Here is a 13,453-nt window from a genome sequence, read left to right on the forward strand (position 1 = left end):
GATGAGTAATTAAATCAACAAAGATTTTCTTGCTAAGTAATACTTGGAATTTCATTTCCTGTAATTTAAAATCCTCTGAGTAAGACCAGAAGAGTACCATAGCAGTTTCCCAAGTTAAGAAAATTTTACATTTGACCAAAGGCTCAAAGGTCTAATCTTTAGCTATGACCAGGAGCAAATGCTTAATGAGGAGTATAAATCTCAGGAAGTATGCAGTTATTTACATACCAGTGGCTTTGTGTTGCAGAGGAAATATCTTCAGGTCAATTCCTTTCTGAAGGTAAATTTAAGCATCTATGATTGTCTACAGTGCAGAATTTCACAGTTAAGCCAAATGTAGACGTGTAAATTTAGTGTTGATGTGTCCATATTCTTGGGGGTATTTGAACCTGATATCTGAAAAATAAGAACATTCATTATTTCCCTAGTTCTTCTTCACTTCCTCAACAGATTTTCTGTTTTGATGAGCCCTTCTTGTATTGTCCACCATCTTTACCAGACTGAAGATCTTCCGTCTGGTCCATCTTCCTTCATGTGAATGCTCTTCCATAGTTTTAAACATCCTTATCCCCCTCCTACAAAAAGGCAAAATCTTGGAATTTATTATTTTTGGGTTTTGGTTGGTTTTCTTTACTATTAGAAAATATTCTGTTGCTAATGCATTCCATCAATGCTAAAGCAAGCTGTATAAAATTGACACTGTGCATTCTAATCATTGCAACCAGAGATTTGAGACTTAGGTCAGGAAGGAGACTGAGAGTAGAAGTAAGGGGGAAAAGATGGGTATTCATTTATGAGGGGACAGCCTGACATCTATGTCTAAGCTACAGTGTCAACAGAAAAATCAGAAGGAAAAAAATACATATATTTTTTTAAGGTCGTTGTAATTTATTTCCTGGATGAAGTCCAGAACTGGACAGAAAAAAACAGGTAGACCCTAAATAGACATAATACATTTTTTAAGGAAATGCCTTTAGAAATACACAGGCAGAACTAAAGGCAAACAAGTGCAACTCTAAATCTTAATTTTGAGTCCATAGAGTGGATTGAAAAAGATTCCAATAAAATTGAAGTGGTAGAAATTAGATTTCTTTTTGATTACCTCTGGATACAAATTTGGTTTAAATTAGATTTGTGCTGCAAAACAAACCTTGCACAGGGAACTGATATATGTGTAGTTTTCAAGTTCACGTTGAAGGTCCTTTTTTTTGGCAGTTGAGGTGGTGATTTAGTGAAGTACTTAATTACGTGCCAAATTATATGGGGTTTATCTCTATCTTGCTAAAGAAATGAAGCTCAAACTCTTCTAATGTATTTATACATCTAAAGTAAAGAAATTCAGTGGACTTTTATTTTTGAGAGGGCTGGAGATGAAGAATATGCATTTAAATTACCTGCAAGTAGTGTAGGATGACTAATTAAATATGACTGAAATGTGTATGCATTTTTCATAGTTTTAATAAGTGAAATTTCGTGTGAAAGAGGATGAGAAATGGGAATATAGCAAGCAATTCTTTACAGTGCTTAGTTAGTATAGCTGAGCTTCGCTATTCCAACAAACAGAACTGTATTTCATATTTTAATATTTTTTAGAAGTATCTTATATTTTCTTCTTTAATGAAAAAAATGCACAAATTTCCATTATCAAAAAAGGGAAGAACTTTAATCTCTTAGTTGAAGTTTTTAGTTTAAGAATTTCAAACGTATCAGTTAATTTATGAAAAATAAGTAATTGGCCTGTGTTATGCACTATACTGATGGCACATTATAGATGTATGATTACACATAGTATTCTGATATATATGATGGTAATGTCACATACTTCTCTGATCTATCTTAAAAAATCATTTTAATTCTGTAGCTCTTGTTATACTCATATCTTGACCGTATGAAGCTTCATTAGCATTAGTGTTAATAGGCTTCAGCACATTTTCTGTTAAATCTTTTCTACACCTCATAAACAGATTATAGGTTGCTAATAACACTTAAAGAGTATTTCAAAGAACAAAAAGCAAAATACCTTTGAAATAAATAGGTCACCACTGCATCTCCATTACTAGTGAAAGTGAAGAAGAATCACACATAAAAGTACACAGAAATAACATGCAAATATTGATTCTGGAGCTGCAGAATGTGCTCAGTATTGTTTCACTTTATTTTGAATCAATGAACTCTTATAAGTTAAAATTACATTTTTCATATTAAACAAAGAATTAATGAAAAACAGAAGTATGAGGAGGGGAAAAAAATCCATGACCACTTCTATAGACACTTTCTTTTCAAAACTACTTTTAATAGCAAGCTTTCTTCATCAATTTGAATCAGTAGTAAAAGTTAAAGATCAATTAGCATATCTAAAATTTTTAATCACCCAAATATTTTAGTTTTGCATTTAAACAAGTGACACATAAATATTAAAAAAAAAACCAAACCCTACAACACCTCCTTTCTCATGAAAGTTTTAAAATTATTAATATTTTAGTAGAACTTCATACATACACTTGCACATGCACACATCCATATACATACACCTATGTAGGTCTTCAGGGTTTTGAGCAGCCTTGAATCCAGCCTTGTTGATTCATAAGGTGAAAGCAAAGTTTATTATCTTACATATTAGAAGTGTTCAAAAAGGGAAAATCTTAATTTTTTTCTCATCTAGAAGAATTCATGGAAGTATTCACCAGTTCTAGTGAACTGGCTAAATAAACTTATTTCATATTCAGAACTATTTTCACAAGGAAAGAGAGGTTGAATTCAATTATAAATTTCTTGAAAAGCAAATTAATCATACTATAGGAAATATTCATTCATGGAGACACTAACCAGTGCAATCAAATTTCTTTTTAGAAGTGATTTCAAAAAACCTAAGAAGAAGTGAGTGGATTGTGATTTTTGTGCTTATAGGCAAAAAAATTAAATTAACCTGAATGTTTATGGAAATATATGCCATGCTCTGAATTCACAGAAGTTCTTCTTTACAGAAATAACTAAATATTTTGCCAGATATTAAAATATCACCACAATCTTATTTAAAACTTCTTTACATTTTCATGCATTCCCTCACTGTAAAGAAATTTATTTAATAGTAAAAAAAAAGCCACATTTTGTTCTGTTAAGAACATTTGATTTCCCCTGTTATGGCTGTGGTTTCTGACATATTCATGCAATTCAAGAATCCAGATGATGGATTTGTGGAATGTCAGGTTTCCTTGCAAAGCATTCAAAACTGCAACACTGACTGCAGGACAAAAGAATGCAATTTAGCAGAAATGCATCATTCATGGAAATGATCATGCTGTAAGTCCTGTTCAATACCTTACAGCCTATTAAACACAAGAAAGAGAAGCAAGTTTGCTTAGGATACGATGACAGACTGTGAACATGAATAATAGTAATGCATTCCTGTAGTCTTAGACTGCCAATATTAACATGAAAAATTATCAATCATTAATCCATAAAAGAATGCTGAGTTTCCAAGTCCCAGTTATTATTGAATTTCTGTACTTGAAGGAATAGGGGATATAATGAAACAGGTTTAGTGATTGAGTTTAGTGGAGCATCTTACTGGGTTGTTATACCAAAAGGCTTTCTTCATCACCAATAAACCTGAAGATTTAAAAGAGGTGTTTCATACTAGATCACAAGGATAATGAAAGATAGCAGAAGGTCTCAATATAATGTACCTCCAGGAATCATCTGATTATGGTAATGTAACCATATTTTTTTTTTTCCTGAAAGAAAATAAATCATCTTTGTACATCTAAAGTTTCTGAGCTGAAGAACTGTTCATTATGAAGTATCATAAATCATATATGGCAAATGACACAAAAGAAACCACTATTCATTTAGGATCCTTTCTCTAAATCCATTAAAAACCCTTCTTGGATTCTCCTTAGTTCCAACAGGATTTGGGTAATTTCTTCTGTTGAGGAGAAAGCGGAGAAGTAAAAGTGTGAAATTAATGACCTGAATGATATATTCTACAAGAAGAATAAAGCTTCAGTGGTGTAAGCAGGGAGACAGACTGATATGCTGAAAATGCCATTATTTATTAAAGCTGACATATCTGTTCCATTGCTCGTATCTTTCTTGTTTCTCTTCTAGAGCCAACAGGGGGAGTGGAGGGGTGTTGTAATTTCTGTGTGTCTAGGGGTTCATTTCATTCTTCCATGAGAGTCCAGAAAATATCTCTGGCACTGAACTGCTAGAAGTCAGATGATTCTTTTCTAACTTTATTGTCTGCCAACTACAACATGCTGAAATACTGCTGTCCTGGAAATACATATATTCATTTACATATAATGATAGTAGACACACAAAAATATTTCCTGTCTTAGCAAAAGAACTATATATATATATTTGTAACAATGAGCACAGGGAGAGTCTTACTGGCCGTCACAATGTCATACTTTTACTGGGAGAAATTTTAGCCCTCTTTATGACTCCCTTTCCATTCCCTTTACAATAGTTCATGTGGTACATTGCATTTTAGCAGTTTTTTCAAAAACAAAGAAACAAACAAAACCCCTCATATATTTAATTATGAAAATAAAGAGGAAAATAAATTATAAATACAAAATTATTTAAATTAAAAATGGTAAAAGGCCTGTTTTCCAGCAGCTCTGTGATAAAGGGAGTCTAAATACAGTATCTGAATTTCTTCTTTAACTACAAATTTCAAAATAGATCTAAAATTGTTGATGTTTTTCTTACATTCTCCTCCTCCCAGCTTCATCTCTGGGAATTTCATACCAGGAACCTGGATAAATATTTTCAATAGGATCTTATTGAAAACATACCGACTAATTTATTTCACAGTGAATATGAAAAAATATGGGGATTTTTTTTTAAGTTTTAATTTGTACTGGCTTTCATATTAATGCTAATGTGATCTTTCAGCTTATATTTCTGCTTACTAACATTCTTTTTTAACAGTAGCATTACATTTGGAGATTTGATTGGAGCAGTTCCTTGTTTGAATAAGATAATAGTCAGAATTGTTTTCTGTTTCACCAAAACACGTCAAAGAAAATGAAAATGTATTTCTTAGAATGCAACAATATAACAAAGAAGTGACAAGCAATGTCTTTAAAGTGTCTTCAAGGTTGAAAGCATATTAGAGTAATAGCCATTAGTCTGCATGTATGTGCCTTGCTAGGAGTTCTGCAGCACAGTATTATATTTGATTACTCAACTAAAAACAGTCATCCATTAACCCCCAGAGAGTTACAGCTCCCTCAGCATGCCTGAGGCCACACCACCTAGAGTGTCCCCATTATTTTAAGTGTTATAAAAGGAACACTAGGATGTACAGTAACACCCTAAGGTCACTCTTTGTCATTTCAATAAAAGTTATGTAGGAAATGTATCCCCTTTCCAGTGTTACTGCAGTCAGCAGCACAGGAACATGAGGGAGGAGTCTGGCATGAATATTCAAGGGCATTAATGGGTTAAGCATCAGTAGGACTAGAAAAAAAGCTATGGAGAAAAAAAACTGTTCTTGTCAGAACAAGGTATTTTCATTTCTCTGGAAGTATGAGGGGATTACCCTACCTCCTTCCACTAAAAAATGCAGAATTATAAATGATTCCCTGGTGGTTTGTTTGTATTACTAGTCCTACTACCTAATGTTTTCATTGTACTAGTACTCAGATTTTCTAGTAAGGTTTGAATGTTGTTCATGTGGTTAAGAGGGACAAATTTTGGCTTTCCCTTTGTTTGGAAGAACTTATAATAAAAAACCCTTTGCAATATGTAGAGAAAACACTGAGTCAAATATACATATAAAATGTGCTTTTAAATCTTTAAAATATTCAGTAAACATAACTTTATTTCATAACTAATTTTCTCAGTTTTTTTAATGTTCCCTCCTAGCAGAGAAATGTCTTAAAGAAAGCATTAATAAGCTGGTAAGAGTGTACTCTAGTATAATGCTACACACAGTACAGAACAAACCCACCCTCAGATTTTTTTTAAAAAAGCCATACGTAACTTGTGGAAATACATATGCAAAACTACCATCTGAAATTTCAATATTTTCCTACATTTTTAATTTATTTGCTTAATTTATTGATGTTTTACTTTTGACTATCCTCTTAAAATTTTCTGGAAGCAGATATAATTGTGGCCAAAACTCCTGATTAGAATAAGATCTTCATCCATTGACATAAGTTACAAATGTGGCTCCACATCATCACAACAGTGATGGAATTTGAGAGCTGAAAAATGTTGGGTCCTCAGATATGTTGTGATCTATAATAGAAATCAATGACTCATAGTGACAATTCACCATTTTTCCCAAACTGCATTATATATTCTTTGTTTTATTTATATTAACAAGACCATACAAAAAAAGGAAATTGCACAAACACATTTCTAGGGAAACTGAACCAGCTATCACAATGATGTTAAAATAGGTGTTTAAACCTATGGGTATAAATTTAATCTTCGTTACACCGCTTTATCTATGTAACAGGAAGTACTGAAAGGCTTAATTAATTCTTGATTGTAAAACACTTAAAGAGCCTTTGAAAAATTGACATGCATGTTCAAAACATCATTTTTTACTGTGATGACTCAGATGGCTCTTAATATTCTACTTGATAAAAGAACTATTCATCTTTTTGCTTAATATTTTCGAGACTGTTTTTTCCTTCCCTGGTATTAGGTTCAAATTCAAATGGTAAGCTTTCTTGGGCAATTCAGGGCAGCTGGACATAAAAGCCTGTATGCATGCTGTCTTTCCACTCAACCATGTAATGCAACACTTTGCTATCTCCATTAAAAGACTTACTTTGTACCATATCATGCATTTCATAATATTTCCATCTAAATGCAGATTTTTCTGTTCCATGTGTAGCATCTAGTCAGGTTTTCCATAAAAATACCAGCGGGACAGAACATTGAAATTCATTTTGCATATTAAAGAAATCTCTCCTAGATTCCTTTTATTTGTTTTATCAACTCAAGCAATAAACAAGAAAATTAGAGTTTCAGCAATGATGGAGAAAACGTTTATGATTTTATCAGACGTGATTTCTTTTTTCCTTGCTTAGACAATTTCCCGACTCTTAAGAGCAGATAATTTTAAAATGTTGCACTGATGAATGGCATAAGTCCATCTATAACTTTTAACCCAAGTGCAGTACATTTGGTATACATTGCCCAATGAGAACTTCACTTTGAGTAGCAGATATATTGAATGCTTTTGTCACTACCATTTACAACACATGAAATATCTGTCCCATAGGAATTAGTTTTCTTGAAAGCATTATTGCAAATTTCATAATCTCTCTGGTGTACACAGGTATAAAAAAAGCCAAGAAAAAAGCAAACTACAAAAATAGAATAGATGAGATAGCAGTTGTCATTGCAAACACTCTTTTCCAAACCTAAAAAGAGAGCCCAGTCAAAACCCTCATTTTCAAGCTGCATAAATACGGATGAACACAATTTATATTGTAATAAGTTGTTTATTGAAAATTTTTATATTGCACATTAGTCAAAAACTGAAAAGTAATTCAATTTAAAAAAAAAAAAAAGCACTTCAGAGAATGGTTACTATGACCTCCCGTAAGAGTGTGCTTATATATAAATAATATTACAATTTTAAAAAATAGAGAATATATTTGACTTTTACATATTGATTTTCATTATTTTCTGGTGTCTTGTAAAGATAAAATTTGTGGTTTAGAATCTTTTATTATGATTTGTTTAAAAAATATGATATTGAATGAGTGTCTATGGTTGATTGCTTTATTTTTATGGAGTCCTCCTAAACCACTCAAAATTTTGCCAGATCAACAATACATCACCATCTTAGTGCAGCTGTAGCTCAGCCTTGCACAGATATGTGTGATGGATCAAGGAAGCCTCCAAGTTTTCCTTTTATTATTTCAGCACAGCTGCTGGGATGCCTCATACTGATGGAAGTATCTGTGCTTTGGTTGCTGCTGACCTCCTCCTTGCAAGACCCGTGTTTTGATTTTATCTTGGGACAGAATGAGAAGTGCTTTTCCACCTTGAACCACCAAAGTAGGGAGCACGTGGACAGGTAACCCAGAGTACTTTCAGCCCTGGAGATCTTGGTGAGGGAAGGCTGGCTTGGTCCCCTGCTGTCACCAGTCTTTGCTTCCCGTCTCCAGCAAACACGGCTCCAGAGGCTCTCAGCTCACTTGCTGTATCTCACCTGCCTCTGCCCCTGCCCCTTCATTTTCTGAATTCTTCCTGGTAAAGTTCATAAGATCTTGCTCCTAGTAGGAGAGTTTTCCTTCTCCAATTTTTCAGACTATACAGCCCAAAAGGTGCTATTCAGCTAAGTAAAATCTCTCAGCACAGTCATGGCCAGACTGAATTCCCAGCCATGACAAAGTCAAGGAATTTGTTTGATGCTTTTACAGTGTTTGGTGTAATTTCCAAGAACTGTATATTTATTAATAAAATTACATACATGAAAATAAGCAGAAATAGCACTTTTCCAAGATCTAGCAGTATTTTGCCAGACTTAAGTGAATTAATCTTACAGTTCACTGGCTGTACAGTACTTATCTCTCCATAACTGTACTGATATGTGTGGTGTTTTATCTCGGGGAGAATATTATTTACATGCCTTCATCTTGGTTTGCTAAAATATTCTTATTCAAATTTGCCATGAATGCAAAGTAATATGCAATTATGTGTAATAGAGGGAAAGAGCAACTTCTGGATCAGAGCACATTTAGGTTGCAACGCTACCACCTAAAATATCAAAATAAATATTAACTTCATTAGCATTTGCAAATACTTCAAGATTGTTCCAAAAATCATCAGAAAAAAAAAATGAATACAATTAAGACTAGAATTATTGTGCTTTTGTTCAAACACAAAGGAGAAAAAAATATCTCTACATTTTACAAGAGTCTTGTGTTGTTCAAATGTTATTGTGGAGTCACCGTTGTTTGAAATTCAATTGGTCAGGACACAAAGTGTTTGTCCTGGCAGCAGGAATCCTTGGTGGGTAGAGAACACAATGTTTTCAGACAAATTGAAGTGAGTTTTGTGAAGGGCCCCCAAACTGGTTGGGACTGGAATACTTGTTCTCTCAAGGAGATGCTGAGGGATGGAGCTGGCTTAGCCAGGGCACTGATGACGACTTCCAGAGGTATTGCTGGCAGTGGCAGGTACCTGAAATGTTCTGGCTGAAATATTTCATAGACTTCTTTGGTTTATAAACAATGGTTACCCCTAAGGAGTCAATTCTGTCCTGCCATTTCCTTGAATCATTTGTCTCTGAAAATAATGAAGGACTTTAAATCTGGAAAAATTTATTAAAGAGGAAGCATGAAGAAAAGGAATAAATTCAACACTTGACTGTAAAGGAGCTACTGTATACATTTGACTCAGTTGCTGCAATTTCTGAGGACAATCTGGCTGCATGACTACAGGCAACATCAAGTAACAGGAAGGGCTCATTGATTGCACTAGACGTTGGAGTACTGATATGATGTGCAGCCTCTCCTCTCCTTATTTCCATAGAAAAAGAGTTTCACTTTTTGCTAACAACACTTTCAGAGCAAATGACTTGTGCTTCTCCCCCAGGAAGACCTGCTCACAGTGCCATGCACGCTGCAGCCCTGAGAAATGCACAGTGCCTTGAGAACAGGACCTGCTCCTCAAAACACAGCAGCCATTCCAGTGAGACAGGAATTTTTAGGTGGGAAGGCAGGTGATTCACTGAGAATGACTCTGGGGGAGCTACAGATCTGTGGCATAATATATCTTGGGGTATAATGGCTTTCCATTATTCCCTTCAATTATTTTTGTTTTAATGGTCAATTATGTGCAATATAAAAATAAATACGAAACAAAGATTTTCTGAAATCCATTCTTTACTTTCTCAAGTTTCCCAAATTAAAAATTAATTAACTTCTTCACACTTCTTGTTGTTTGGGTCTTCCTCCTCTCCCCTGCCCCTCACTGTTCTCTCTTTAGAAAAAAAAAAACAACAAAACAATGAAAAAAAAAGTTGTGATTGTGCTTACATTTTATGAAGCTATTTTTCTATGTGTATTCATATACATACTACAGCTCATCATTGTCTGTAATGATCACCAATGGTTTCTTTTTCAATTTCTTTTTCCTATTTTAATGTCAAAGAAATTCTTTCCTGTACAGAAGAGTACAGAACATTCTTATCTTCTGTATACAGTTTTGGCTTTCTTTACTAGTCTCAAGAGTTATTTTAAATTTAAGCACAGCATTATAAATCATTATTTTCAGTTCTAATATTAATTCATACTCCAATTTTTTCTTCAAATTAATCTTTGGACTGTTGTTTAAATTGACAACTACAAAAGTGATTGACAGTCTTCACTATTCTACAGGCTTCATTCTTACTTTGACAGGAGTCTTACATGAGACTGCCACGTGTATCAGTATGTCCACCACACCATCTTATCCTGGTGCTATCACTTGCTTGTTTATTATTTACATTTTATCAAAGGTGTCTTGTCACATCTCTTCTGAATTCCCTTTAAAATGGGGTATTTTGTTCTGCTAACTATAGTGGTGATGTGGAATTAAAGTAAATTTACAAATTCAGCATTTACAGTGAACACAGGATGCTTTCTAACAAAATCTATCAATGTAAGTGGAAATCCATTTGATAAAATATTCTGAAAATAATCTATGATGAAAAGATGTACTCATGCTTACTAAATAATACAGCTACTGGTGTTAAATGGTTAAAGACTTTGCATTGCTACTGATTGATTGCATTACTGGACAGTACAATTTTTTTAAAAAATGCAGCATCTCTATGTTTGGGGTTTTTTTCTGCAACCTGATTAAATTTTCCTTATCTTGCCAAAATTTTTGTTCATAAGAGAAAAAAACTATCTCTGGACTATTTTCAAGCATTATTTCATTCTGTGACACAAAGATTAAGGTTAATTCATGTACTTAAGATTAAAATATGATAAAAATTTGTGTTTTATTTAATGAGTAATATATTTTGAGCAAAAATAAGATCCAGGAATAGCAATGAAAGGTATATATGTTGTATTATTGTGCTTGTTTCAATACAGATGAACAATATAATGAACAATACTGATATTTACAGCTTTTTAACAATTTCATTTATCCTTGGGCTTCTTTCACCCCTGATCAGCCGTATTATTTATATTTTGATAGCATCACTGATAAATAAGGTCATCAAACAGCTAATGACTGAATGGCTAATCACCTTCATATGCCTTGCCTTTCTCTGACAATCTCAGGTGGATATTTTCATTTTCAGAGACACACACCCCTTTTTCTTTAAAAAAAATGAACATGTTCTTTTCCTTTGCTTAAAATAATTCTATTAACAATTTTATTACGATAGTTTTGGGCATTTGTGTTTTGGATCAAAGGCTTGCCATCTGTTGTTTGGAAGAGATGCATCTGCATCTTTCTTTGTTTCTTCTGATGAGCAAAGTGGGAAGGAAGAAAACAAAGAAAGGTCGTTTCCAAGAAGAGTTGTTTAAATGGCCCTTGAATAAAGTCTCTGACTTTTAAGAATCCCAGTGTGTTTGGATTTGCCTTGTTCTAAAGTGCAACTGCTCACACGTATGTCCTGTCTCATCTGCCAAGTGATTTCCACCAGTGAAAGGTTGAACTGCCTGTTCCCAGGCACTGTGTTATGTGCTGATCCACAGGCAGAGCTGTGGCCCACTTTCTCACTCAGTTCCTGCAGGCACTGAACTTCAATTGCAGCACATTGAGGTGATTTTCACATGGATGCCAGAAAAGTAGTAACAAGGGCTCTATACAATAGCAGCTTAACCATGCAGAGACATACTTTTGCTCCTTTTTTCTCAGCACCAGACTAGAACAAAGCAACATGGTAATCAACATCCTTGCTCCAGAAAGAGGATTTAAGAGTTGCACTGAGGTAGCAAAAGGAATAACTGAGAGTAAGATGCCTAAGAAGGCAGCTGGAGTCTCTTGTATGTACTAAGAGGCTGTGGCAGGTTGGCTGAAGAAAATAGGGTAACTGTGAACGGAGTGCTTAGGAAGAGACTTCAGAAGGAAACACAGAATCTGAGGTGAAAACAGTGTTTGTGACAATATAAAGAATTTGAAGCTGGAATCATTATTATAGTGGTAATCATTTTAAAACTAATTTTTAAAATAGATTAAATGTATTTACATACTGAGGTAAACATCCATTTCTGGCCCTTATTTAAACCTGGAAATTGGTATTGTAATGTCAAAAGTAATTAGTTAATGGCAAAACTCTGGATATTCTAAGTCAGGTAATGGTTCATGGAGACACTAGGAATTTGGTAATTTTTTTCATTCATCTTTGTCAAAAATCTAAAAAATGAAAAAAAATCTGTTTCTCTCCCTTATTTTTTTCTTTTCTTTAACATACTCAAGTTCCAGTACATGAGGATTTTAAATACTAAAAAGTAAGAATTTAAAAGTTAGGAAACAGTTTATGATTTACTCTTCACTGCTTCATCATGAAACAGGATCTTGTGGAAAATCTCAGACACAGTCTGGCTAGTTGGCCTTTTTAAAATCACTTTGATATTGCTTTCCCCTACTGAACTCCATTCCACAAAAGATATTTTCAGTTATAAGGCTGTAAATTCCCCAAAATTATTTAAATTGTTGGTTTGTTTTGATTTCCCCCAGCACACTCTCTGCCTTGTCTGGGTTGACTTTTCTTCATTCAGGCACTACTAGTCTTCATCCAGGAGCTGCTCATGGCCAATGTTCGACCCCCTCTTGCTCTCTCTGGTGAAGATACACATGATGAGAACCGTGTTGCTGCACTAAATTGACAGTAATTCTACCATTTTTAGGATCTATTTGTAGATGTTGAATGGATTCAAAAAAAGAAATTATAATTGTGAAGTCAGGAGACAAACTTGACATTTCCTGTCACCTTATTAAAGCTCCGTTCACCCAGAGAGATGTTAGACCATTTTGACACATGCATTATGCAGCCTTGCCATTTCCTTCAGTAATCTCTCATGGTCACTGTCGGCATCAAATGTTGCATAGAGGTCAACAAAGACAAGAAGTGATGTTTATCCATCACTGCTGTTAGTATCTTGAGATCTGGGTTCTGGTTTGCATCCAGATTGTGTTGAGGTGTGGACACTTGCTACAGCCTGGTTGTTTCTTCCCCCATCAGTCTGTCATTACTATAAGAACACCACAGAAAATATCAGTAATGTTCTGTACCTTGTGCTGGGGCTGCTGCCACCAAGACTGTTTTTTTTCTATCCATTAGCTTCAGGTTGAGAGGCATGGCAGAACTCTGCCCTATGCCTGTGAAAAGAGAGGAGGGACTTCAGTGAGAAGCAGAAATCTCTGAATCAAAAAATGGCCAGTCATAAAACTCTACTTCATGGCATCTCAGGGATGTAGTAAAATGAAAATCTGTCCACTAGGCAGCAGATCAATACACAAAAAATAT

Source organism: Poecile atricapillus, chromosome 3 (assembly GCF_030490865.1).
Source record: "Poecile atricapillus isolate bPoeAtr1 chromosome 3, bPoeAtr1.hap1, whole genome shotgun sequence".
NCBI lineage: Eukaryota > Metazoa > Chordata > Aves > Passeriformes > Paridae > Poecile > Poecile atricapillus.